At 42.2% G+C, this 27212-nt stretch overlaps 1 protein-coding gene and 1 long non-coding RNA gene across 6 annotated transcripts in view; one reads left to right on the top strand and one right to left on the bottom strand.

Annotated features, from left to right (window-relative positions):
* Nucleotides 1-5581, bottom strand: part of ELAVL1 (ELAV like RNA binding protein 1) — a 39874-nt gene extending 34293 nt beyond the window's left edge. Inside the window, exon 1 of the mRNA XM_037824381.1 lies at nt 5504-5581. The gene's annotated coding sequence lies outside the window, so the exon portion shown is untranslated. The remainder of the gene's footprint in view (nt 1-5503) is intronic.
* Nucleotides 5582-5774: 193 nt separating this feature from the next.
* On the top strand, nt 5775-27212 carry LOC119525669. Of its 5 annotated transcripts, XR_005214991.1 has the most exons (5): nt 5775-5974; nt 6590-6707; nt 10950-11114; nt 12690-12931; nt 26835-27212. It is a non-coding gene; the product is annotated as an uncharacterized LOC119525669 (long non-coding RNA). The 5 variants fall into 5 exon arrangements; XR_005214989.1 differs by lacking the exon at nt 26835-27212 and having other exon boundaries at nt 10950-11172; nt 12690-13994; XR_005214990.1 differs by lacking the exon at nt 26835-27212 and having other exon boundaries at nt 10950-11164; nt 12690-13994.

The following is a 27212-nucleotide window of genomic DNA, read 5'->3' on the forward strand; positions in this document are numbered from 1 at the left end:
CCACTGATTTGGAAATGTTTCTGGGAACTAGACATATCCTGAAGAAATCCTACTTGCATGATCCCTGAGGTTTTCAGCTCTCTCGCACTATTTCAAAGAATCCCGGTTGTCTGTGTGACTTCAGCAAAGCTGTCAACATCTGTAGCTCAACCTATTACATGTATAAGGGAAATGTGTGAACACATACATGAAGCAGCAAGACTGGCTTCCATAAGGCATGCAAGAATAGGTCTCATTTTATAGTCACAGAGCACACTTTCTAAACTGCTTGAACCAGAACAAAACTAGCACAGTCAAATATATCCTCAGGCTCAACTCATCACTTCAGACATCATATGACGGGACTTGAGCTCAATTATCTCTAAGGTCCTTTCCAGATGTCAAATTCCGCGTTCTTCAAGGTAAGTCTTAGGAATATAAGGTCACCCAGGAAAGGCTGTGGTGCCAGAAAAAAGCTGAACGCACCACCTGACCCAATTATACCAGCTACGGGAGGTGAACAGTTTACACAGTACACACTTGCTTCCACTCCCCTTCCCACGGCCTAGGGAGGGGAAAGACACTGAGCTGGGGCAGCTCCAGCCAAGTCCTGGCAATTCCATATGGGCCAGGTAGAGAAGGCTGAGGGAGAAGCTGATCAGGTGCAGGCCAGCATCTCCATGGGCCTGAAGTTAGGGGGACCTGCTCAGCTCCATGGTTTTGCTAAGAGTCTGGGCTTTTTTTCTGGCTGGTCCATGCCACTCCAGGGCTCTTGCCCAGAACTGCGAAGCAAAATGGCAGAGCAGGAAATCCCCACAGGCTCTGGAGTCAGGGAGACCTGAGCTCCAATACTAATTCTTCCGCTAATCAGCTGAACTTTTCTGGGTAAGTCACTCCCTCCTCTGAGCGTCAGTTAGTTTCCTGTCTGTACAGTAGTGGGGATACCACCACCTGCTTCAGCGCCCAGCAGTTCTGCTTCATGGTCCCTCAATCCTTCCCCACATCTTTTTTTCTTTTCCACTCAACTGATTTTTTTTCTTATCGTGAACTTTAACATATATAGTAACAGTGATAACATTCAATGTATGATTTCACAAGTAGTTAGAGAGCAAAACTCAAATTTCCCCACATCTTTGATGCCATTTCTATTGGGCTAAAGTTTGGTTATACCAGCCAGATTGACCACTGCCACCTGGGTGGAACATGTACCACCTCGTTTGAGGTCCCTGCTCACTCACCAATAATCTGCATACATGATCCTGGACCAAGCGGCTGGCCCCTCGATTTGTTCACTAGCAAGCTGAACCTTAGTTGGGTCCCACCCCATGACTCTCAGCAGAGATCCTGTCCCCAACTTCCTCAATAAAATCAAGGCAAACCTGTGTGTCTCCCTGACCTCCCTACCTGCTGGCAGCAAACATTTTCACGTCCTCTCTCCCTGTCCTCATCCCCTCTTCAAACCTCCTCCTGCCTCTGAACTACATCATTTGGTGGCTCATACACCTGTCCCCAAGCCACCTCTCTCCACCCCCCACACCTATTTTACATCTGCCTGTTTTACATCTGAGATATTTATTTTTCTAACTCTGCCCTCATCTCTCCGCCCCTGTCCTTCCTTGTTCAGGCCCTTGATACCTTTTGCCTAGATGGACTCAGACCACACAATTATCTTGAACTTGGCATCTCTAAACCCAACCTCATCTTTTCCCTCCAAATCACCCCTCTTCCCTGCCTCTTTGTTTCTGTTCATGGTAACATTAGCCTTGCCAGTGGGTTGTTCTGAGTTATTCCCTCTCCTGCAAATCCGTCCTCTGTCATAATCGTCTCTTTGATAAGTGGCTGGATCCAGTCACTTCTGCACTCCCTTCTAACCCCAAGCCTCTGTCATTCCTTCCTCTCCCCCACCCCCAGCATAAACTAAGCACCAACCATGTGCTGGCCACATCAAATAAAGCTGCAGTCCAGGCACTCAAGGGGTTGAGACCACCTCAATATCTCAGCAGCCTCAAGACCCATCCATCTTTGGAGCTCCCCCAGCCAAGCAGAGTAATTTTCTGGGATCAGCTCTTGACACTGCCTGGAAGCCCACCACCTGACCCTGGCATACATTTCTAGATTTATTCCCTTCCTGATCCTCTGCCTGGTCAAACTAGTCCACTCACTCCTCTGGAGCCTCTAATGCTTTCCTTCCCCTGTGATTCACTGGGGCTGTCTGCTGCACTTGGACACCCCTCCCCACTCCTCTTCGATCAATCGCAAGGACCAGTTGGAGTACCATCTCTTTCATGAAAACAAAACCCAAGCAACAAAAGCCACCACCTAAGCTGTTCCTGCTCTGGTCTATTTCACCTGGTGACCACTGCTCGTATACCCAGCCACTCAGGAGACCAGGAGCCATCCAACGTTGTTCTCTCGAGCTCACCTGACACCATTAAGTACCCACTTAGTCCTGTGTCTTTGTTTCAAAGCCCTCTCTTCCCCTACCGCTGCAGCCCTGGATCATATCCTCAACTTTTATTACCCAAAGGAAAGCAATCCCTCCTAACTGGTTTTCTGGCCTTTAGCTTTATCCCCCTCCATTTCTTCCTGCTGTATGCAAATTTGACTCCCTCACTTTGTGGACTAAAACTATTCAATCGTCACCCCTGGCCCAGCCTGCAGGATACGTCTGCATACAACAGACAGATGTGGAGTCCTTCACGACTGGAACTGACCTGTCCCCCTCACCTTGCCTCTATCACATCTGTCCTTGTTGTTCCTCAAGCACCAAACCCCATGTGGTTCCCTGAACAAACTGAGATGTTTCCACCTCCGTGCTTTTGTTAATGCTGGTTCCTGCATCCTGCAAAACCCTTCTTCATTTTGGAAGGATTTTGGCTAACTCCACCCTAGCCTTCACACCTCGCCATCTCCAGGAAGCCTTCTGCCATCTCTTCTGCCCACCAAGTCTTAGTTAACAGCGCCTTTTTCTGTGCTTCCCTATCAGCCAGTTCATAACTTCTCACTGTAATCACCAGAGTGGAATAAAATAAGCTCCCCATACTGTATACACTGCTGCCTCCCTAGAGCCAGCACAGCAGCTGGGACACACCAGCGGATCAAAGGGAGTTAGCTGAAGGAGGGAAGCAAGACTCACTTCCCTTATACCGGCTGGTTTCGTTGACCCGATGACTTAGATGGGCCTCACTGCTTCACTATTGCCATCTAGGGGTGAAAAGCTGTAAACACACTTCTCTCGATACCATTTAATTGGATTCAAATAAAAACTGAACGGGCACAAGAGAGGGAACAGTTAATTCTGGTGGGGGTGGAGGAAGGGTGGGAGTTGGAGAAGACTTCAAGCCGTGAGTGAGCTCTGAGCTGGGCCATGCAGCATGAGGGAGAGCTCTCCAGGTGGAAGAGAACAGCATTCCAGGCAGCTGGAGCAACAGAGGGCCAGAGTTTGGGGGGGGGGGGGGGTTCTGTGTAGATGAATTTAGAAAGGAAGGGAGCATTAGAGTGTGAAAGACCTGGAATCCTGAGCTGAGGGCTTGTGACTTCATCTTGTAAGCCACCTGAAGAAGAAAATTGTTTTTTCCCCACCTGAAGACTTTTAATCAGGAGTGCCATGATCAGATCCTTGTTTTAAAGACAACTCTTGCTGGGCTACAGAAAGAGAACAGAGACAGGAAGCCAGGAGTATGGTCTGACTGCGAGGGGCAATAAAGCTAACACCAGAAAAAGCACTTTCCTAGTTCTCTCATTTTCAACTTGCTGTCCCATGACCTCAGATTTGACACAACTAAACTGAAATTCTGGCCCCCTCAAAGCTAGGGCTTCAACATAAACGTTATTACCTTCCACATTTTGAGACATTCACGTATCTCAGCCTCTACATGGACCTCTAAGTGGCAGAATTTTATAACAGAACCCAGCACACAGGGGATGCTCAATAACAACTGAATGGAATTCCTTGAAATACTGTCTCTCAGGGTCTCCCAGACTGCTGTGATTTTAAGAGCAGTAAAACCCTGTGGTTAAGAGTAAGAGCTTTTGAATCAGAGTTAAAATCTGACCTTGGCCACTTTACTGTGTCAGTTTGGTCATTACCAAGTGACCCACCTCTGCCTCAGTTTGTTTGTTTGTAAAATATTAATTATAGCTGCATCAAGAGTCGGGGATAGATGTCTGTGAAGTGCCAAGCAAAAATAAGTTCTCAACAAATACTGGAGATTATTTACAACATCATATATTCAGTCCCTACCATACAAAGGCCCCGCACAACACTCTGGCTTCCCAGACCATTTACTTAAATCTGCACAGCAGTGCTCTCAACCTCCCCATTTCACAGATATGGCAGCTAAACTCAACCCATAGTTGAGTTTGTCTATGGTCTTGGGAGCCTTGGAGCCTGGTGAATCAGAGGGAAGGCTGGGGCTAGAGGGACTCTTAGTGGAGGATCATCAAGTCCAGTGATTCTCATTCTGGGGATGGGGGCCATTTTGCCCCACAGGGGACTTTTGGCAATGCCTGGAGACATTTCTGATTCTCCTGTGTGGGGGTGGGGGGCAGGGAGTAGGGAGGGGGAAGAGATGCTGCTGGCATCTGGTGAGAAGAGGCCATGGATGCTGCTAAACATTCTACAATGCACAAAACGGTCCCCCACAATCAAGACTTATCCAGCCCAAAATGTCAGTAGTACAGAAGCTGGGCAACCCTCTTCTTGTCCCATCATCCGCCCTGTGTTCCCATTTCTGGAGCACTGGCCATCCGGCTCCCACTTGAATACTTTCAGTAAGGAGGGTTCTGTCCCTCCAAGAGCAGCACATGCAAAGTTCTCCCCCATTCCTCATACACACAGTAAGTATTAGTACCCATTTTAACAAACCTAGAAGCAAGGGACACCGAAAAAGGAAGGAAAAGCATCCATCCCCCATTGTTCAATTGCGTGCAGTTTGTGTTTTCAACACACACACATTTTACAAATCCGAACGTCCCACGCCCCGTGAACAGCTTTGTTAGAGATGGCGCCCAAAAATAAATATTTTTCTAGGACTCCCATACATACTGAAGGATTTGCACACTTCGGAAAGGACTCCAGATTGGCCGCGGTCCTCTGACAACAACCACAAAAGAATATGTAGGAATTCCCGAGGGAGCGAATCCGTGGGCCGTGACCTCTGCGCGCAGACGGCGCTCACCCCGCTCTCAGATCTATGGCTTCACGCTCCCGCCCCCGGATCCCGGGCTCCCAAGACCGCCGGGACACGGAGGGCCGAGCGCTCGTCCCGGCCGCCAGGCGCGCGCTCACGCCGTGTCTCCCTCGCCCACCCCTCGCGGCGGCCGAGGAATCCGGCCCGGGGCCTGTCGCCGGCGCCCACACCGGCCGGCCCCCACTCGCCCGCAGCCCTCGCGCGTCCCCTCCCGGCCTGGTGCGGCCTGGCCCTCGGCCGGTGCAGGCCCGCGGGCGCCCGCGGCCGGGTCAGGCGAGCTCAGGCCTGGCGCGGCCTACCCCGCCGGGCGCCGCCGAAGGCTCCCCTCTCACCTGGACGCGGGCGGGCGGGCCCGGGGCTGCTCCGGGGTGGGCGGGCGGCGGCGGCGCGGCGCTAACGGCTCCGCTCGGCCTCGGTAGCGGCGGCGGCGGCGACGGCAGCGGCGGCGGCGGCTCCTCCTCAGCGCGCACGACCCGCTCCGGCCCGCGGCCCGGACACGCCCCCCAGGCGCGCGCGCCCATTGGCCGGCGCCTGCCACGGCGCGATTCCTATTGGCCGGCACGGCTGTCGCGGTGCTTCGGAGCGCGCGGGGAGGGCGGGACTTCCGGCCGGCGCCGCCTGCGGAGGGTCTCGGCGATCGGCGGGGACGCGGGTGGCCGGCGATGGCCGCGGAGGGGCTTGTCGGATCCCGCTTCCAAGAAGGTCCTAAGCGGCCGAGGGAGGTGGGCTAAGGAGCGGTGTCCCTTGTCGAGTACCGGCCATGTGACACAAGCCTGTCCGCCCCGCTGCCGCCGCCCTGCCAGGTAGGGTCCTCGTGTCAGGATTACAGGTACAGGTCACGGGTTCGAATCCCGGCCCCGACGTTTCTCTGCTACTGGGCAGAGGCTGACGTCACCTCTCCGGGCCTCAGTGTCCTTATCTGGTGTGGTGGGGAGGAGGGCCTGGAATTTAGTCAGCGCTTCATCAGCGCTGGCTTTTAGGGCAAACTAACATTCATTCAGTAAAACTTTATTGAGCACCTACTGTGTGGCAGACACTGGGCAGAGATCAGACATGAAAACCTGCCCTCACTGGGCTGATATTCTAGATGAGTGCTGTCCAGTAAAAATATAAGCGAGCCACAGATGTGAACCACATGTGTAATTTTAAATTTTCTAGTGGCTTACGTTCTAGACCAGCGATGTTCAATAAAAATATAAGTCAGCTATAAATGCCAGCCACATGTGTAATTTAAGTATTCTTATGCTAGTAGCCAAGTTCAAAAATTTAAAAGGAAAAATGGGTGATATGAATTTTAATAATGTTTTATGTAACCTAAGATGTCCAAAACATCATTATTTCAATGTATAATCAATATAAAAAATTATGAGATCTTTTTAAAGTTTTTTTCCTCCACATGTCTTTAAAATCTGTCACAGCACATCTCAAGTCCAGCTGGCCACATTCCAAGGGCTCAAGAGCCACACTTTGCCAGTTTAGACCCAGAAGCAGAAAAGAAACCAATCAAGTGGATGCCACATCAAATGGTGAAAAGTGGTAAGGAGAAAAGCAATTTGGAGAAGGGTGATGGGGAATATCGGGGTTGCAATTTAAAAGAGGGCAGTGGGAAAGGTATCAAATTCCAAAGATGGCAGTGGAGGAAGAACCTGAAGGAACTGAGGACATTGGACAAATAATTATGCTATTATTGTTTAGTGCAATGTCTGGTAGAACTTTCTGGGATGATGGGTATGTACTATATTTCCATTGTCCAATTCAGTAGTCACTAACTTCATGTGGCTTTTGGGTGCCTGATATGTGGCCGGTGCCACTGAGGAATTTTTAATTGCATTTCATTTTAATTAATTTTAATATATATGGCCTCATAAGGGAGTGGCTCCCACAGTGGATGGCATAAGTTTAGGGCAGCAGAGGCAGGCCCTCAGCTGTTAAGGGCATACTGTGTGCTAAATGCTTTCTATGCATTCTCTTATGTAATCTTCACAATAGCTCTATGAGGTGGGAGCTGTAATCATTGTCATTGTCTCTGTGATGGAGAAGGAAGCCCTTCATTCATGTATTAATGCTTTATTATTAGTAGTAGTAATAGTAGACTATTGTTTAGAACCATTTTAGGTTTCCTGGAAAACTGTGAAGATAGTACAGAGTTCCCATATACCCCACACCTAGTTTCCCCTATTAATAACAGCTTGAATTTGTTCAACACATTTGTTACAATTAATGAACCAATATTGACGCATTATTATTAACTAAAGTCCAGACTTTATTCAGATTTCCTTAGTTTTTCCCTAATGTCCTTTTTTTTTTAAATAATTCAATTTTATTGAGATATATTCACATACCATACAGGCATACAAAGCATACAATCAGTTGTTCACAGTACCACCATATAGTTGTGCATCCGTCACTCCCTAATGTCCTTTTTATGTCCCAGGATCCCATCCAGGATCCTACATGACTTTAGTCATCACATCTCTTTGGGTTCCTCTTGGCCATGGCAGTTTATCAGCCCTTTCCTTGTTTTTGATGACCTTGACCATTTTGAGGGACAGGTATTCTGTAGGATGTCCTTCTCCTGGGATTTACCTAATGCGTTTCTCATTAAACCAGAATTACACAAAGGATATGAGTCCCAGGGATGAGCCTGGGATTGAGAAAATCTTCTTGACCAAAAGGGGGAAGTGAAATGAAAGAAAATAAAGTTTCAGTGGCTGAGAGATTTCAAATGGAATCGAGAGGTCACTGTGGAGGGCATTCTTATGCACAATATAGATATCCCTTTTTAGGTTTTAGTGTGTTGGAATAGCTAGAAGTAAATAAGAAACTATCAAACTGCAACACAGTTGCCGTGATTGTTAAAGATGATTGTATGACTATGTAGCTTACATGGGGTGACCATGTGATTGTGAAAACCTTGTGGCTCACACTCCCTTTATCCATTGTATGGGTGGATGAGTAGAAAAATCAGACAAAAACTAAATGAAAAATAGGGTGGGATGGGGGGGATGATTTGGGTGTTCTTTTTTTACTTTTTTTTTTTTTTTTTCTTTTTCTTTCTGGTGTAAGGAAAATGTTCAAAAATTGATTGTGATGATGATGAATGCACAACTATATGATGGTACTATGAACAGTTGATTGTACACCAGGGATGATTGTATGATACGTGAATATGTCTCAATAAAACTGAATTAAAAACAAACAAACAAACCAGGATTAAAAGTTCTTGGGAGGAAGAACACAGAAGTAAAGTGTCCTTCTTATCACGTCATATCAAGAGGACATGCTGTCAAGGTTATTTTTGACTGTTGATGTTGGCCTTGATCATCTGGCTGAGGTACCATTTGTTGGGTTTCTTCATTGTGAAGATACTTTACCCCCGCCCTTTCCTTATTGGATCTTTGGAAGGAAGGCATGGCACAACCCATTTAAGGGATGGGGAGTTATGCTCCCTCTCCTTCAGGGTAGAGTGTCTACATAAATTATTTGGAATTCTGCATGGAAGATTTCTCTCTTCATTACCATGTATTAATTCAGCCAATCATTTAATTAGATCAGTATGGACTTGTTTTTATTTTATACTTTAGGTTACAACCCAAGACAACTTTATTTATTTTGTTGCATACCATTGTACCAGCGTTGGCAACTGGGACCTCTTTCTGTTGGCTCCTGTGCCCTGCTGACATATTCCCATCAGTGTGTTTTTTTTGTGTTGTTTTGTTTTGAAGTGCTTTCTTACTTACTTGAACAGCAAGATGCTCCAGGCTCATCTTTCTTGCCCCCGGCCTCAAATCAGCCATTTCTCCAAGGAACCCAGGTTCCATTTATCAGAGAATGGTTTTAGATACCAAGATCTGATTACTAGGTGTGCTCGTTACTACTGGGATGTCATTTCTGTTAGGCCATCAGCACCAGGTACAGGCTCCAGCCCTGGGCATACAACAGTGACCATGCAGACGTGGCCTCTGCCCTCACAGAACTTAGAGTCAGCTTGCAGGGCCAGGTTTAAGAGGGGGGCTCCAACATTTACTAGCTGAGTAACCTTGGGCAAATTATTTTATCTTTCTGAGACTTAGTTTCCCCATCTGTAAAATGGGGGTGATTATAATACTTGCTGAAGGTACTGTGAGAATTAGGTGAAATAACCCATTTAGAATCTCTAGAACAGAATCTGGCATGAGGTACTTAATAAATCTTAGCTTTTATTCATAATGATAATAAATTATGCAAATAATTACAATCTGAAAGAGATTCGGAGCATCAGCAAAGCATGTAACAGTAGGACGTGACCTCGTTTTAGGGTGGGCAGGGAAGATTTCCGTATCAGTGGTGTTACAGCTGAGGTAGGAAGGGTGAACTACCAAGCTAAGAAGGAGCAGAACGTTTCAAATAGAAAAAAACAACAAATACAGAGGCCCTGAGGCAGGTAGGAGCCTGGCACACATAGGAACTGAGAAAAGGCCAGTGGTAGAGACTGGCAGGGATGGACCACACAGGGCCTCATTGATCATATTGAGTTGAGACTCAGTCCTAAGAGCAATGGAAGTGACTTGCCCAGGTGCACAGGGGACAGAGCCATGATCTGAACTCAGGTCTGCCTATTCCTAGAGTTCCTTTTTCCTATGGTCTGAATTTGAGAAAAAGTTGCTTGCTTTTTTCCTTTCCTTTTTTTTTCCTGTAAGAAGTGTAGTTTTGGTCCTTGGGAGTAGGAGCTCAGAGTATACTTGAGCCACTGTGGTTCCAGATTGCTCTTGCTTTCCCCCTAAGTCATTGTCCATTCCTTCAGCACAAGATATCGAGGGTCTGTGAAGTCAGGAGATACAAAGATGCTTTAGCCTGGGTTCCTGCTCTCGAGCAGTGAGATGTGGGAGGTGCAGGGATGCAGGTGGTGAGGGAAGAGATGACCAGATGAAACCGGAATGATGTCTTGCTGTGGCTGCAGAGAGCCTTAGGGGGTGAGGCAGAGCAGTTGGGATTTCATCCTGAATGCCTAGAGTTGGCAGGTTACAAACCAATTTACCCCACCACCTATTTTTGTACTAAGTATGGTTTTTCCATTTTTTAATGGTTGAAAAAAATCAAAACAAAAATAATATTTTGTGACCTGTGAAAATTACATGAAATATAATGGGCACAAGATTTCTGCCTGGGATGATGGAAAAGCTTTGGTAATGGAAGGTAGTGATGATAGCACAACACTGGAAATTGTATTCTTAAAAAGAGAGAGAGAGACTTTTAAAAAGAGAGAGAAAGACTAAAGAGAAAATGACAGTTAAATGCAATTCATGACCCTGGGCTGGATCTGATAATGGAGGAAAAAAGGCCCAAAAGCATATTATTAGAACATATGAAAAATTGGAATATAGACTGTGAGCTTCCTATCAATGTTAAGTTTCTTAAACTTGATAATTGTACTTAGGGTGGTTATGTTTGTGAATATCCTTGTTCTTAGGAAATATACATGGCAGTATTGAGTGTTCAAGGAGCATGATGTTTACAACCTACTCTCAAATGTTTAGAAGATAGATAAATGGATGGATGGGTAGATGATAGATCATTGACGGATGATATAACAAATGTGGCAAAATGTTAAACGTTAGTAAATCTGGTTATCAGGGGAGGGGTGTGATGGTTTGAAGCTGTACGTACCCCAGAGAAGTGTGTTTTTAAAGTTAATCCATTCATGTGAGTATGGACCCATTGTAAGTAGGATCTTTTGTTGAATAGGATCTTAAGATATGACCCACCTCATTCAGGGTGGTCTTAATCCTCTTACTGGAGTCTTTTATAGGTGAATGAAATTCAGACAGAGAGAGAAAGCCATGGAAGCAAGAAGCTGGAAGCAGTGAAACCCAAAAAAGAAGGGAGAGACCAGCAGATGCCACCATGTGCCTTGCCATATAACAGAGGAGTTCAGGATTGTCACAGCTGGTCTTCAGGAAGAAGGTATCATCTTGATGATGCCTTGATTCAGACATTTTCACAGCCTCAGAACTGTGAGCTTGTAAGCTAATAAATTCCCATCATAAAAACCAATGCATTTCATGGTATCTGCTTTGAGTAGCTTAGCATACTAGAACAATGGAGTATGTTAGAGTTCTCTGTATTGTATTGTTCTCTGTATATTATTTTTTCAACTTTCCTCTAAGTTTGAAATTATTTCAAAATAAAAATTTTTTTTTTAATTGCATGAAATAGAAATTCCAGTGGTCACAAGTAAAGTTTTATTGGCACACAGCCATGCCTGACATTCACACGTTGCCTGTGGCTACTTTCAAGCTATAATGTAGAGGCAGTGTTGAGTAACTGCTATAGGGTGGGCCAACTGTGCATATCCACAGGAATATGCAGTGTGTGTAGTCTTACAGGGCCCCTTACGCTTCTGTTGTCACTGTTTTGAAATTCTTAATTTATGAATAAGTGGCCTCATATTTCTGTTTTGCTCTAGGCCCTGAAAGTTAGGCAGCTGGTCCTGATGACAGAGACCATATGGCCCACAAAACCTAAAATATTTACTATCAGACTCTTTACAAAAAATTTTGGTGCCCCTACTGCAGTGAGCAGTATAATGGCCCCCAGGATGTTCATGTCCTGATCCCTGGAACCTGTGGATGCATGATTCTGCAGATGTGCTTAAGTTAAAGAATCTGAGGTGAGGAGAGGGTGGATCCATGTGGGTCCAATGTAAACAAGGGTCCCTATAAGAGATAGGCAAGAGGGTCAGTCAGAGAAGGAGCTGTGACAATGGAGGCAGAGGTCAGAGGAGGCAACTGCTGAGTTTGAAGATGGAGAGGAAGGGGCCGTGAGCTAAGGAATGCACATGGCCTCTAGAAGCTGGAAAAAGCAACAAACCAGATTCTCCCCTAGAGCCTCTAGAAGGAATGTGGTCCTGCCAGCACTTTGATTTTAGCCCAAGACTCTTGGACTTGTGACCTCCAGAACTATAAGATAATATACCAGTGTAGTTTTAAACCACCGAGTTTATAGTAATTTGTTACAGCAGTAACAGGAGATTCATACACCTGCCTTAGGCAATGAGATGTCTAGAAAGATTTATGTTTTAGCCAGGAGAATTTTCAATGAGAGACTTAAATTGCTCTTTCTTTTAAGGAAGAGACCAGATGCAGGTAGGGAGAAGAAACTGAGAGGAGGGAGGCATAGTGAGATTGTCCAGACAACCCTGGGAAGAGACTTCAAAGTGTAGGGAGGAGAGAAGGTGGTGGCTTCCAAATTTGGAAGAAATGGATCACTGAGACTTGGTGACCAATGAAATATGGGAAGGAGGAAGCCAAATGTATTAGTTACAGTGATGGGGGGAAATCATATCTGAACCATTTGCATGGCTCTCTGTGTAGGCCAGGGTTGTTTAGGGGACCCAAGAAACAGGTTTAAATGTCAGGTGAAGTAATGAAAATGTTCTAAAATTGATTGTGGCCATGAATGCACACCTATATGATGATACTGTGAGCCATTGATTGTATACTTTGGATGGATGAGTAATGAAATTGTTCTCAATGTCAGGTGAGCGGTTTGCTGGTCAGTGTCCAAACAGCACGGAGGCATCGAAGCGGAACACTCCCTCTGAGAACAGAAGCTGGCTTAGAGGATTGTGGGAAGACAGCAGAGTGGGAAGTTCCAGTAATCAGTCCCTCCAACAAAACAACTCTCAAACTGGCAGGAGCTGTCTGAATCAACCACTTTGAAACTCCAGAGCTTAGAGGAAAACTGGGCAGCATCCAGGAAGGAGCAGGAGGAAGAGGCTGGTAAATTGAGATAAATACCAGTGGCTTTCACCTTCCCTGCTGCGGCTATCATCCCCTTTTCCCCAGCCTCATGGCAAACAGCAGTGGGGACTAGAGCTTGGGCTCCTGCTACAGCTTTCTGGAGCCAGGATAGGACATAAAGAACTAGTCCAAAATTCTGGGTGTGTGCAGTCTGTTCCCAAATCTCTCCCTTTGATCAGCTACTTCATTTCACCAGGGGCTGGCTCTGAGGGCAGCCACTATTCCAACCCCCGGGGCAGAGGTGGCCAAGAAATCTTAAAGATAGTAAGTTCCTCAAAACTGTGAGAAAGCAGAGGGCTGCATTAATCCATTAACCAGATAGTGCTGAATTAAGAAAACAGTTCAAAAGCCGTAGAAGAAGCTCCTGGTGTCCTTGCTGGCCCCTCCTCTACCCCCCACCCCCCACAACACAGGGTGGAACCAACTTGTGTTCCCATTGTGGGTCCCTGGCCCTCTTCCAGAGGGAGCAGAGTGGCCCCTGTGTGCATACTGGGGTGCATGTGTATCAGTGCCAATCTGTCAAGTGGATGTCTAAGAGACTGAGCAGGGTAACCTGTCTCAGTCTTGCCCTCCCAGAGTTTGTCCTGAGGACAGAGAAGCCTATTGCAGACAGCTGGGACAGTGTAAAAAACAAGTTGAAGCAGCCTGGGGGAAAGGACTACCTCTGTTAAGTCTCATTAGAGAGCACACAGGAGAGGGAGGAGCTCTGTTACAAAGAGTGTACAGGAGGCGTCCACTCAAACGCCTGTAAACTGTAAATGGGGAATTCCCAAAGCCTCTAGCAAGCACAAGCCCAGGAAAAGAAGCAGGCTTCCTGGCTCTGGCTCCGTGCAGGCACATAAAAGACAGGATCCTGCACTTCCCATTTCCCTTGGGCTGATTTTCTTGATAGGAGGACTCAGCTTTGGAGGATACCACCAGCAAAAGCAGAGCCAATTTGCAAAGACAGTGAAAGGTGCTTTTTCTATTGGTTTGTTTGTTTTAATTAGCTCCTGGCATTCAAGAAAATCTCTGTCATATCACTAACTGGATACAAATTTAAGGGATAGACAGCTCAGGGACTAAATCCCAGAGTAAACACTTTAAAATATTGAAAGTGCAATGTGCAAAAAAAAAAAAAAAATATATATATATATATATATATATATGAGATATACAAAGACACAGGAAATTTTGGCCCATCCAGAAGACCAAGACAAAAACTCAGAAGCCTCTTCAGGAACAAATTTTAGACTTACCTTACAGAGCCTTTAAAATAATGATCCTCAATATGCTTGCGGAGATAAAAGAAAACGTAGAGAAAGAACTAAAGGATATGAGGAAAACAATGAACAAACAATATGGGAATCTTTCCAGAGAAATACTGGAGTTGAAGGACGCAATAACTGAAATGAAAATTTCCCTAGACAGTTACAACAGATTGGAGGTGGCAGAAGAAAGAATCAGTGATCTCAAAGACAAGATAGCTGAAAAGATTCAATCTGAAGAACAGAAAGAAAAAAGAATTAAAAAGAACAAACAGAGCCTAAGAGACCTGTGGGACACCATCAAGCATACCAATATACACATTGTAGTAGTCCCAGAAGGAGAAGAAAGAGGAAAGGGCAAAAGGAACATTTGAAAAAATAAGGGCAGAAAAAAACTTCCCAAATTTGATGAAAGATAGAAATATATACATTCAGGAAACCCAATGAACCCTAAACAAGATAAACTCAAAAAGAACCACACACAGACACTTAGTAATCAAATTCTCCACTGCCAAGGACAAGGAGAGAGTTCTGAAAGCTGCAAGAGAAAAGCAATGTGTTACGTACAAGAGAATCCTAATAAGATTAAGTGCCAATTTTTCGTCAGAAACCATGAAGGCAAGGAGGCAGCGGAATGAAATATTTAAAGTGCTGAAAGAAAAGAATTGCCAACCAAGAATTTTATATCTGACAAGATTTTCTTCCAAAAAGTAGAGTGATTAAGATGTTCCCATATAAACAAAAGCCGAGGGAGTAATTTACCACTGTACCTACCCTACAAGCCATGCTAAAGGGAGTTCTTCAGACTAACAGGAAAAGACGCCAAACTGGATCAAAGCAGCATAACAAAAAACCTTCAGTAAAGGTAACCATGTGGGTACTTATAATTGCCAGTACTATTGTATTGTATTGTTCGTTATATAACTCCATTTCTTAAAGGTGCTAAAGTGCAAATCCATTAAAAAAATGATACATGAATGGTTATGGACATACAGTATATATACACAGATAACAGATATACTTTGTAACACGTACCAAAAAAAAAAAAAAAAAAAAGGTGGGGGGCAAAGGGGTAGAGGAACAGTCTTAAGTGTGTGCTGTTAAAAATAAGTTGGTCTCAAATCAAATTTTATTGTTGTAGATTTAGGATGTTAAAATTTTAACCCCATGGTAACCACAAAGACAATGCATGAGAAATATATTCAGAAAGAAATGAGAAGGTACTCAAAATGGTACAGTAGACAAAAAATAATATAGCTGTAGGCATAATGGAATAATTGAGGGGCAAAAAAGGTCTAACTTACATACCCAAAATTGCTAAGTGACAAAAGAAACTACTGCATTATCAGTAATTACCCTAAATGTAAATGAATTAAACTCAAAAGGCAGAGATTGGCAAAATGGATAAAGAAGCAAGACCCAACTATATGCTATTTTCAACAGACTCACCTTAAATACAAAGACATGAGGGTGAAAGTGAAAGGATGGGAAAAAAATATGCCTATGCAAGTAGTAACTGGAAGAGAGCTGGGGTAGCTATACTAATATCAGATAAAATAGACTTTAAGTCAAAAACTTAACAGGGGAGCCAGTTCCGGAAAGATGGCAGATTAGGGCAGAGAGAGAGAAATTCTCCTCTTTGTAGTGGTGTTGTCTGATCCTACTATTATATTCAATTGTATGATATTTTATTTTTCTTTTTATTATCTTTTTTATTCATTTAAAAAGAGCAAAATTTTTTTCTTAGTACTCATTATGTTCAAGTGCCAACTGTGGTGATAAATGCACAACTATACGATGATACAGTGAACAACTGATTGTACACTGTGGATAATTGTATGGTATATCAATATAGCTCAGTAAAATTATAGGAAGAAATATAAATAGGGATAAAAGTGCTGGAGAAAACATGGAGAAAGGGATGTACCTATTTACTATTGGTTAGGAGGCAGAATGATGTAGCCTTTCTGCAGGACAGTGTGGTTGTTCCACAAGAAGCTAAGTATGTGGGTGCCATAAGGTCCTGCAACCTCATTAGGGGGCATATACTTGGAAGATCTGAGAGCAGGGACATGAATGGACATTTGCACACTGGTGTTTATGGAGGCAGTATACATGATTTGCAGTGGGTGGAGGTGGCCTAAGGGTACATTGACTGAGAAACAATGATGAACTGTGTGTGAGCAAACAATAGAATATTGAGTAACTGTGAGGAGAAGTGAAGCTGTGAGACATGCAACGCAATGAGGTGAATGGATCCTGTAGACAGCATTTTGAGTGAATTACACCAGAAACAAAGGGAAACACTATAATGCCTCACCAGTATGGACTAACTACAATGTGTAAACTTATAATTGAATCTTAGAGCACAGCTTGTTAGGGGAATGCTTATTGTAATGGTCCCTAAATTATAAGCTCTTATAGCAGTCACATTTACTCCTGAACTGTAACAGTTATCTCCAGATTCTGAGAGGCTGATCTCTTTGTGAATAACCTGATTGATCCCTGGAACACTGGGTATCTGTGTGACACCTGAAACGCAGAGCTAGAGCTTGGCAGATATGAATGTCAATATTAGTGCATACCACAACTGTTAAAAAAGCTGAAAAAAAGTCCAGACTTCAATTAGAGATATGAATGAACTAGATCTGGTTAGGACTAGAGCAAATTGGGCCAAAGGGTAAAAGACAATACTGACTGTGTTTTAAAACATCAACTTCCATGTGAGACCAAGGGAAGAGATGTTTATTTGGTGCAGGATCTATATTTCCTAAACAATTTAACTCATACAGTTTGTTCAAATACTATAATTACATAGAACTTTGAATAGGAAGTGAGACCTGGTAAGTTTGTACAGCTTATGTGAAATAGTGACACATCCCAAAGTAATTTGGGTAGAGAACAAAAATGTATATTCAGGGTCCCCTTGAGGAGCTGGGGCAAAATGCAGAAGTGTTGAACTTCCTCACATGGATTGTTGCTGATGTTCTCACAAACATTGAGGACTGGCAGTTTGGTATACCAAGCCCTCTGTCTTGGGGCTTGCCCTTATGGAACTCATTACTGCAAAGGAGAGGCTAAACCTGCTTGTAATTGTGCCTAAGAGTCTCCCCTGAGTACCTCTTTGTTGCTCAGATGTGGCCCACTCTCTCCAGTTAACCCAACTCAGCAGGTGAACTCACTGCCCTCCCCCCTATGTAGGACCTGACTCCCAGGGGTGTAAATCTCTCTGGCAATGCACAATATGACTCCTGAGGATGAATCTGGACCCAACATCATAGGATTGAGAACATCTTGACCAAAAGGGGGAAGCGAAATGAAACAAAATTTCAGTGGCTGAGAGATTCCAAATGGAGTCGAGAGGTCACTTGGGTGGGCATTCTTACGCACTATATAGGTAACCCTTTTTAGGTTTTAATGTACTGGAATAGCTAGAAATAAATACCTGAAACTATCAAACTCCAACCCAGTTGCCTTGACTCTTGAAAACGATTGTATTACAATGTGGCTTATAAGGGGTGACAGTGTGATTGTGAAAGCCTTGTGGATTACACTCCCTTTATCCAGTGTATGGATGGATGAGTAGAAAAATGGGGACAAAAACTCAATGAAAAATAGGGTGGGGGGATGATTTGGGTGTTCTTTTTTTACTTTATTTTTTATTCTTATTTTTACTTTTTCTGGTACAAGGAAAATGTTCAAAAAAATAGATCGGGGTGATGAATGCACAACTGTGTGATGGTACTGTGAACAGTTGATTGTATGCCACAGATGATTGTATGATATGTAAATATATCTCAATAAAACTGAATTAAAAAATTAAACAAATAAAGTTTGGCATAGGGAAAAAAAAAAACAAACAAAAACTGTTAACAAGGGAGCCAGTTCTGGGAAGATGCTGGATTAGGACAGAAAGAGAAAAATTCTGCTCCATGAAAAACACTAAAGGACAGAGAGCACTCCAGAACAGCCGTTTCAGGGTTCCACTGGCTGGACAGGGACTTCCACACCCATAGAGTGTGTGTGCTTGGAGAGGCCAAGAGACTGTGTTTAAAACTGGTGAGTGTTTGGCCCAGAACACTGCTGAGGAAAAGACAGTTGTAGCTGGTGGACGAGTGCGGAAGGGAGAAGCCTTCCACTCCCTGGGAACCCTCGTCAGCACTTGGCTCAGTTGATAACCCTTTGCAGACCTGAGGCCAAGAGCCCCCGTGCCAGGGACTGGCAATTGAAGCGGGCAGACAGGCATGGAAGAGGGCAGCTTTCCACACACCATGCATCCATCTTGCAGTTGGCTGGGGAGATGACACTTCACAGCCCCACGGCCGAGAGCTTCCTTGAGAGAATTCAGGATTCACCAGGCTTGTGATGACGTCCACCCTTCCTCCACGGAAGCCCATGCTGTGCACAGCTTAGAGGCAGGGCTGCCACACGGAAGTGCCAGGAGGCCTCCGCAATCCCAGGGACTTGTGGGTGCATGTCAGGCAGGGACTGTGGGACATTTGAGCTGGAAGGTGAGATGTATAGCTCTACAACCCCAGAGTACTCCACCCAAAGCGCCAGGAACAGCTGGGACCACTGTGTCCTGGAGCGGACTTCCTGCTAAACTGCACAGGGCATGCCCCTCACCCACAGGGCTGGCAGTCCCCAGTGCACATGGGAAATTGGTGCTTGGATGAAGTTGGGGGAGAACTCACTTGAGGGTAAGAGGTGGCTAAAGAGTGCCATCTGCTGGTAGGTCAGGGAAAGTGCACTCCACCAAGTTGTAGCTCTGCCAAATTATAGATAAATGTTCAAATAATCCTGCATATCCTAAAAGAACCCTATCAAGATAAGCAAATGCCAAGAAGCCAAAAATTATAAAGCATATGAAGAAACCAGATATGGATAACCCGGATATGGAGAAATTAAAAAGCCAAAGGAGACACAGAACTTGGAGCAATTAATGAAAGAAGTACACACAAACAGTGTCATGGCTCAGTATATAAAGGACATGAAGAAGACCCTAGAAGAGCATAAAGAAGAATTTGCAAGAGTAAATTTAAAAATAGCAAAGCTTATGGAAATAGAAGATACTGTTGATCAAATGAAAAATATTCTTGAGACACATAGCAGCAGATTTGAAGAGGTGGAGGAATGAATTAGTGAACTCGAAGACAGTACGATGGAATGTGAAAGCACAAAAGAATGAATGGTGAAAAAATAAAAAAAAATTTCAAATGGATCTCAGGGAAATGATGGATAACATGAAGTACAGAAATATAAGAATGATTGGTGTTCCAGAAGGTGAAGAGGAGGGTAAAGGGCTGGGAAGAGTATTTGAAGACATTGTTGGAGAAAACTCCCCAAGCCTTCTAAATGACATAAATATGCAAATCAGAGATACCAAATGAACTCCAAATAGAGTAAGTCCAAATAAACCTACTCCGAGACATACTCTGATCAGATTGGCAAACACTAAAGAGAAGGAGAAAGTTCTGAAAGCAACAAGGGAGAAGCAATTCACCACATACAAGGAAAACAACATAAGACTAAGTACTGACTACTCAGCAGGCACCATGGAGGAGAAGGAAGTGATAAGACAAATTTAAAATTCTGAAAGAGAAAAAATGCCAGCCAAGAATTCTTTATCCAGCAAAGCTCTCCTTCAAAATTGAGGGACAGCTTAAAATTTTCACAGACAAATGCTGAATGTGTTAACAAGAGACCTGCCCTACGAGAAATACTAAAGGAGCTCTACTGGAGAGAGAGGCCTAGAGAAGGGCACAGAATGAAGAGTGTTAGTAAGGGTAATCTAAAGAAATAGATGGAAAGAACAGTTCTGACCAATAAGAACCAAAGGATAAGATGGCTGATTCAAAAACTGCCTTCACAGTAACAACATTGAATGTGAATGGTTTAAACTTCCCAATTAAAAGATATATATTGGCAGAATGGATTTAAAAATATGTACCATCAATGAGCTTTATACAAGAGACTTATCTTAGACCCAGCGACAAAGAGATTGAAAGTGAAAGGATGGAAAATAATATTCCATGCAAGCTACAGCCAAAAGAAAGCAGAGGTAGCAAAATTAATATCAGATAAAATAGGCTTTAAGTGCAAGGATGTCAAAAGAGACAAAGAAGGACACTATACACTAGTAAAAGGAAAAATTCACCCAGAAGAAATAACAATCATAAATGTTTATGCACCCAATAAAGGTGCTCCAAAGTACACAAGAAAAACATTGGCAAAACTGAAGGAAGCAATAGATGTTTCCACAATAATCATGGGCGAGTTCAATACACTACTCTCTCCTATAGGTAGATCAATCAGACAGAGGACCAATAAATTGAGAACCTAAACAATGTGATCAACAAATTAAACTTAACAGATATATCTGGAGCATTACATCCCGAATCACCAGGATATAATCCTTCTCTAGTGCTCATGGAACTTTCTCCAAGATAGATCATATGCTGGGGCATAAAACAAGCTGCAATAAATTTAAAAAGATTGAAATTATTCAAAGCAATTCTCTGACCACAATGGAATGCAACTAGAAGTCAATAACCATCAAAGATCTAGAACATTCACAAATATCTGGAGGTTAAACAACACAATCCTGAACAATCAGTGGTTTAAAGAAGAAATTGCAAGAGAATTGCTACATATCTAGAGGTGAATGAAAATGAGAACACAACATACTAAAACTTATGGGATGCAGTGAAGTTGGTATAGAGGGGGAAATTTATAGCTCTAAATGCATACATTAAAAAGGAAGAGAGCTAACATCAAAGATCTAATGGAACAACTGGAGAACCTGGAAAATGAACAGCAAACTAATCCTAAAGCAAGTAGAAGAAAAGAAACAACAAGGATTAAAGCAGGAATAAATGATATGGAGAACAAAAAAACAATTGAAAGAATAAACAAAACCCAAAGTTGGTTCTTTGAGAAGATCAACAAGACTGACAAGCTCTTAGCTAGACTGACAAAGTCAAAAAGAGAGAAGAACCAAATAAACAAAATAATATTTGAGAGAGGAGACATTACTGCAGATCCACAAGAAATTTAAAAAATCATAAGAGGATACTATGAACAACTGTATGCCAACAGACTAGACAATTTAGAGGTGATGGATACTTTCCTGGAAACACATGAACAACCTAGACTGGCCAGAGAAGAAATAGAAAACCTCAACATACCAACCACAAGTAAAGAGATCCAATCAGTCATCAAAAAGCTCCGACAAATAAAAGCACAGGGCCAGATGGCTTCACAGGGGAATTCTATCAAAGTTTCCAAAAAGAACTGACACCAGTCCTACTCAAATTCTTAACAAATTGAAGAAAGTGGAACACTACCTAACTCATTTTATGAAGCAAACATTACTCTAATACCAAAACCAGATAAAGATGCTACAAGAAAGGAAAACTACAGGCCAATCTCTCTAATGAATATAGATGCAAAAATTCTCAACAAAACATTTGCAAATTGAATAAAAAGACACATTAAAAAAAAATTATGCACCATGACCAAGTGGGGTTCATTCTGGCATGCAAGGGTGATTCAACATAAGAAAATCAATCAATGTAATGCAACACATCAAGAAATCAAAAGGGAAAAAATCAAGTGATCATCTCAATAAATGCTAAAAAAGCATTTGACAAAATCCAGCATCCTTTTTTGATAAAAACACTTCAAAAGGTAGGAATTGAAGGAAATTTTCTCAATATGATAAAGGGCATATATGAAAAACCCACATCCAGCATAGTACTCAATGGTGAGAGACTGAAAGCATTCCCTCTAAGATTAGGAATGAGACAAGGATGCCCTCTGTCACCACTGTTATTCAACATTGTGCTAGAAGTTCTAGCTGGAGAAATCTGGCAAGACAAAGAAAAGGCATCCAAATTGGAAAAGAAGAAGTAAAACTGTCATTATCTGCAGATGATATGATCTCATATTTGGAAAACTCTGAGAAATCAATGACACAGATACTTGAGCTAATAAACAAATTCAGCAAAGTGACAAGATACAAGCTTAATCCACATAGGTCAATAATGTTATTATGCACTAGAAATGACCTAACAGAAGAGACACTCAAGGAAAAGATTTCATTCACAACAGCAACTAAAAAAATCAAGTACCTAGGAATAAACTTAATCAAGGATGTAAAATACCTCTACACAGAAAATTACATAACTTTACTAAAAGAAATAGAAGGGGACCTAAAGAGATGGAAAGATATTCCATGTTCATGGATAGAAAGGCTAAACACCATTAGGATGTCAATCCTACCCAAACTGATCTACTGATTCAATGCAATTCCAATCAAAATTCCAACAACCTACTTTGCAGACTTGGAAAGGCTCATTATCAAATTTATTTGGAAGGGAAAGGGGTCTCAAATTGCTAAAAACATTCTAAAAAAAGAAAAACCTAGTGGGAGGACTTACACTTCCTGACTTTGAAGACTACTGTAAAGCCACAGTAGTCAAAACAGCATGGTATTGGCACAAAGATAGAAATATTGATGAATGGAATTGAATTGAGAATTTGGAAATAGACCTCTAGATCTATGGTTGACTGATTTTTGCTAAGAACCCCAAATTCACTGAACTGGGACAGAACAGTCTCTTCAACAAATGGGGCTGGGAGAACTGGATATCCATATCCAAAAGAATGAAAGAGGACCCCTACCTCACACCCTATACAAAAACTAACTCAGAGTGCATTAAAGACCTCAATATAAGAGACAGTACCATAAAATTCCTAGAAGACAATGTAGGGAAACATCTCCAAGACCTAGTATTGGGAGGTCACCTCTTAGACCTTACCCAAAGCACAAGCAATGAAAGAAAAAATAGATAAATGGGAACTTCTCAAAATCAAAAGCTTCTGTACCTCAAAGGAATTTGTCAAAAAGGTGTTGAGGCAGCCAACTCAATGGGAAAAATATTTGGAAACCATGTATCTGACAAAAGACTGATATCTTGCATATACAAAGAAATCCTACAACTCAATGACAGTGGTACAGACAGCCCAATTATAAAATGGGCAAAGGATATGAAAAGACAGTTCTCTGAAGAAAAAATACAAATGGCAAAAAAAAAAAAATGAAAAATATTTAGTTTCACTAGCTATTAGGGAGATGCAAATTAAGACCACAATGAGATATCATCTCACACCAATTAGATTGCCTGCCATTAAACAAACAGGAAACTACAAATGCTGGAGAGGATGTGGAGAAATTGGAACTCTTATTCATTGTTGGTGGGACTGTATGATGGTACAGCCACTCTGGAAGTCAGTCTGGCAGTTCCTTAGAAAACTAGATATAGAGTTACCATTCGATCCAGTGATTGCACTTCTTGGTATATATCCAGAAGATCTGAAAGCAGGGACACGAACAGATATCTGCACACCAGTGTTCATAGCAGCAATATTCACAATTGTCAAGAGATGGAAACAACCCAGATGTCCTTCAACAGACGAGTGGATAAGCAAAATGTGGTATATACACATGATGGAATACTATGCAATAGTAAGAAGGAACAATGTTGTGAAACATATGACAACATGAATGAACCTTGAAGACATAATGCTGAGCGAAATAAGCCAGGCACAAAGAGAAATATTGTATGTTACCACTAATGTGAACACTCTGAAAAATGTAAAATAAATGGTTTGTATTGTAGAATATAGGGGACCTAGCAATAGACAGCAAACAGTGAAGGGGGAATGATAGTCTAATAAGAACAGATAAGTTATGGAGAGAAACAATGTTCTGGGAATGCTCAAGAATGATTATGGTTTGTTTATTTCTGAGGAATATGGTAGGAACAAGTTCACAAAAATGTAGTTATTTTAGGTTATTTATTTTTCGTATTCCTTTGTTGGGTTATAGTCTATTTTCTTGGGGTAAGTTAGGAACATGTTGGAAGCAATGTAGTTATTTTAGGTTATTTGTTTTTTCTTATTCCTCTGTTTTGGTTTTGTTTGAAATGTTTTTTATTGTTTGTTTTTTTAATTTTTTGATAAAGTTTAAAAAAACAATGAATGAGTGTGAAAAAAAGATAAATGAACGATGGGGGGAGGAAGGGAATGGAAGTTTTGGATGTTCTTTTTTATTCTAATTTTTATTTTATTTTTTGGAGTAATGAAAATGTTCAAAGATTGATTGTGGTGTTCAACGCGCAACTATGAACAACTGATTGTACACTTTGAAGGATTGTATGTTATGTGAATATATCTCAATAAAATTGCATTAAAAAAAGGTTAAGAAGCAGCCAATGCAATGGAAGAAAATATTTGGAAACCAGTATCTGATAAGAGACTGGTATCTTGCATATGTAAAGAAATCCTGGAACTCAATGACAATATGAATTCTCAATGCCTAATTATAAAATGGGTAAAAGATATGAAAAGACATTTCTACAAAGAGGAAATACAAATGGCTAAAAATCATATAAAAATTTTTCATCTTCACTAGCTATTAGGGATATGCAAATCAAGACCACAATGAGATATCATATCACACCAATTAGAAATGGCTGCCATTAAACAAACAGGAAACTACAAATGCCGGAGACAATGTGGAGAAATTGGAATTCTTATTCATTCATTGCAGGTGGGACTGTATAATAGTACAGCCACTCTGGAAGACAGTTTGGCTGTTCCTCAGAAAACTAGATATTGAGTTACCCTATGATCCAGCAATTTCAATTCTCAGTATATACCCAGAAGATCTGAAAGCAGTGACAGGAACAGAGATTTGCACACCGATGTTCACAGCAGCATTGCTCACAATTACCAAGAGATGGAACAATCCAAATGTGCTTCAACAGGTGAGTGGATAAACAAAATGTGGTGTATACACACAATGGAATACTACACAGCAGTAAGAAAGAATGATGTTGTGAAACATATGACAACATGGATGAACCTTGACGACATAATGCTGAGTGAAATAAGCCAGACACACAGGTATTGTATGTTACCACTAATGTGAACTCTGTGAAAAAATGTAAAATAAGGGTCTTATAATGTAGAATATAGGGGACCTAGAGATAAACAGAAGCTAGTGAAGAGGGAATGATAATCTAACGTATACAGATATGATTATGAGGGTGAACTTAATGGTATGGGAAGGGTCATTTGTGACTATGGTTTGTTAATGGGATTATAAGTATCAGTGTCAGTGATGCATTGAAAGTGAACATGTTCATAAATGGTTGTTTAAAGGCATGTAATCCACAGAGTAGCACCACAAGCCTAAATAAGTGTTAGCATGATATACTTATAAGGTATGACACTGGTGCAGAGGATTAACAACAGGGGTATATGGAAAAACTACCCATTACATATTAAAGACTATATTTAACAGAAATATCCTACCAACACTATACTAATACTAGGGGTGAAAATTAGCAGCTGATAAGAGCTCTAGAATATATTATGTTATGCTAATTGTTTAAAGTTGATAGTGATGATGATTGTATGATTAAGTGAAGATAATGTAGGAAACTGACCATTTATCTTGGGATAGTATATATATACTAAGCGAAATTAGGAACCCACTACTTAATAAATCAAGCCCTTGACTTGAGGCTTGCTGTTGTGAAACAGGATTGTAAATAGGAGCCTGAGCCATCCTATAATTATGCCTAAGGCCAGGGAACCTCTTTTTTTTTTTAATAATAAATTTTATTTTGAAATAAGTTCAATCTTACAGGAATAGTTGTAAAAACAATACAAACCCCATACATAGAATTCCATCATACCCTGACCCGCCTCCCCCGATACCCTGATCCATCACCTTTAAGATCCTGTCCCACCACTGTCTCTTTCTTTCCCTCCCTCTCTCCCTCCCTCCCTCCCTCCCTAACACCCATCATCTATTGCTCTGTCTTCTGAACATGAGAGCAAGCTGCTCATATCTTTGAACAAACAATATAATTCACATATACCTTCAGGGAACCTCTTTTGTTGCTCAGATGTGGCCTTGCTCTCTCTAAGCCCAACTTGGCAAATAAATTCATTAAGCACACCCCCCCCCCCCAACTAGGTACATGACTGCCAGGGGAATGAATCTCCCTGGTTACGTGGGACATGACTCCCAGGAATGAGCCTGGCCCTGGCAGCGAGGGATTGAAAATGCCTATTTGACCAAAAAGGGGGAAAAAAGAAAGGTAAGCAGCTGAGGTCACAGTGGCTGAGAGATCTCAGATAGAATCAAGAGGCTATCCTGGAGGATTCTCTTATGCAAGCTCCAGCTAGACATCCCAAGTGGCCATAATATGGCATGCCCTTACCAAAAGTAGTCCCCAAATACCTAGGTCCCTGCCTGAGAGTCAATAAAACATTCACTCTCTAAATTTTTTCTCTCAGAAACTTAAATCCACCAGAGCATTCCTATGCTAGACAAGTCCTAAAACCCAGAGGCAACAGTCTCTTTAAGAGCAACAATCAGATGCAACCCTCTTCCCCATACTGTCGACACCCCCTTTCAATATGAACAAGTATCGCTGCCTAGATACTCCTGAAGATGGAGAAAGAGATTAAGTGAGAGGAAGGGATGGCAACACACAAGAAAGGATTTAACAAAGTCTATGTATACTGAAACTTTATCTAAATATATATGTTTTTAGATGCTGTGGTGTTGGAATAGCTGGATGACATGGTGGAACCTATAAGATCCTTTGAAATTTGCTCTATAGCTGCTCACTGAATTGTGCTTTGAAAGTCTTCAGCTTTCTGAATATACCCTATATTGCATAATAAGGAAAGAACTGAAACTGTGGAAATGTAACCATAACAATTTTTGAAATTACCTGTATAACTGCTTGTTGAGCTGTACATTGAAAGTTAACACCTTTCTGTATATATGTTATATTTTACAATAATGGGAATAGCTGGAGCTGTGGAACCATGACCCATGATATTCTTTGAAATTTGCTCTCTAACTACTTATTAAATCGTACTTTAAAAGTTATCACTGTTGTGTGTACATGTTAAAGTTCACAATA

The sequence above is a fragment of the Choloepus didactylus genome (genome assembly GCF_015220235.1).
Source record: "Choloepus didactylus isolate mChoDid1 chromosome 25 unlocalized genomic scaffold, mChoDid1.pri SUPER_25_unloc2, whole genome shotgun sequence".
Taxonomy (NCBI): domain Eukaryota; kingdom Metazoa; phylum Chordata; class Mammalia; order Pilosa; family Megalonychidae; genus Choloepus; species Choloepus didactylus.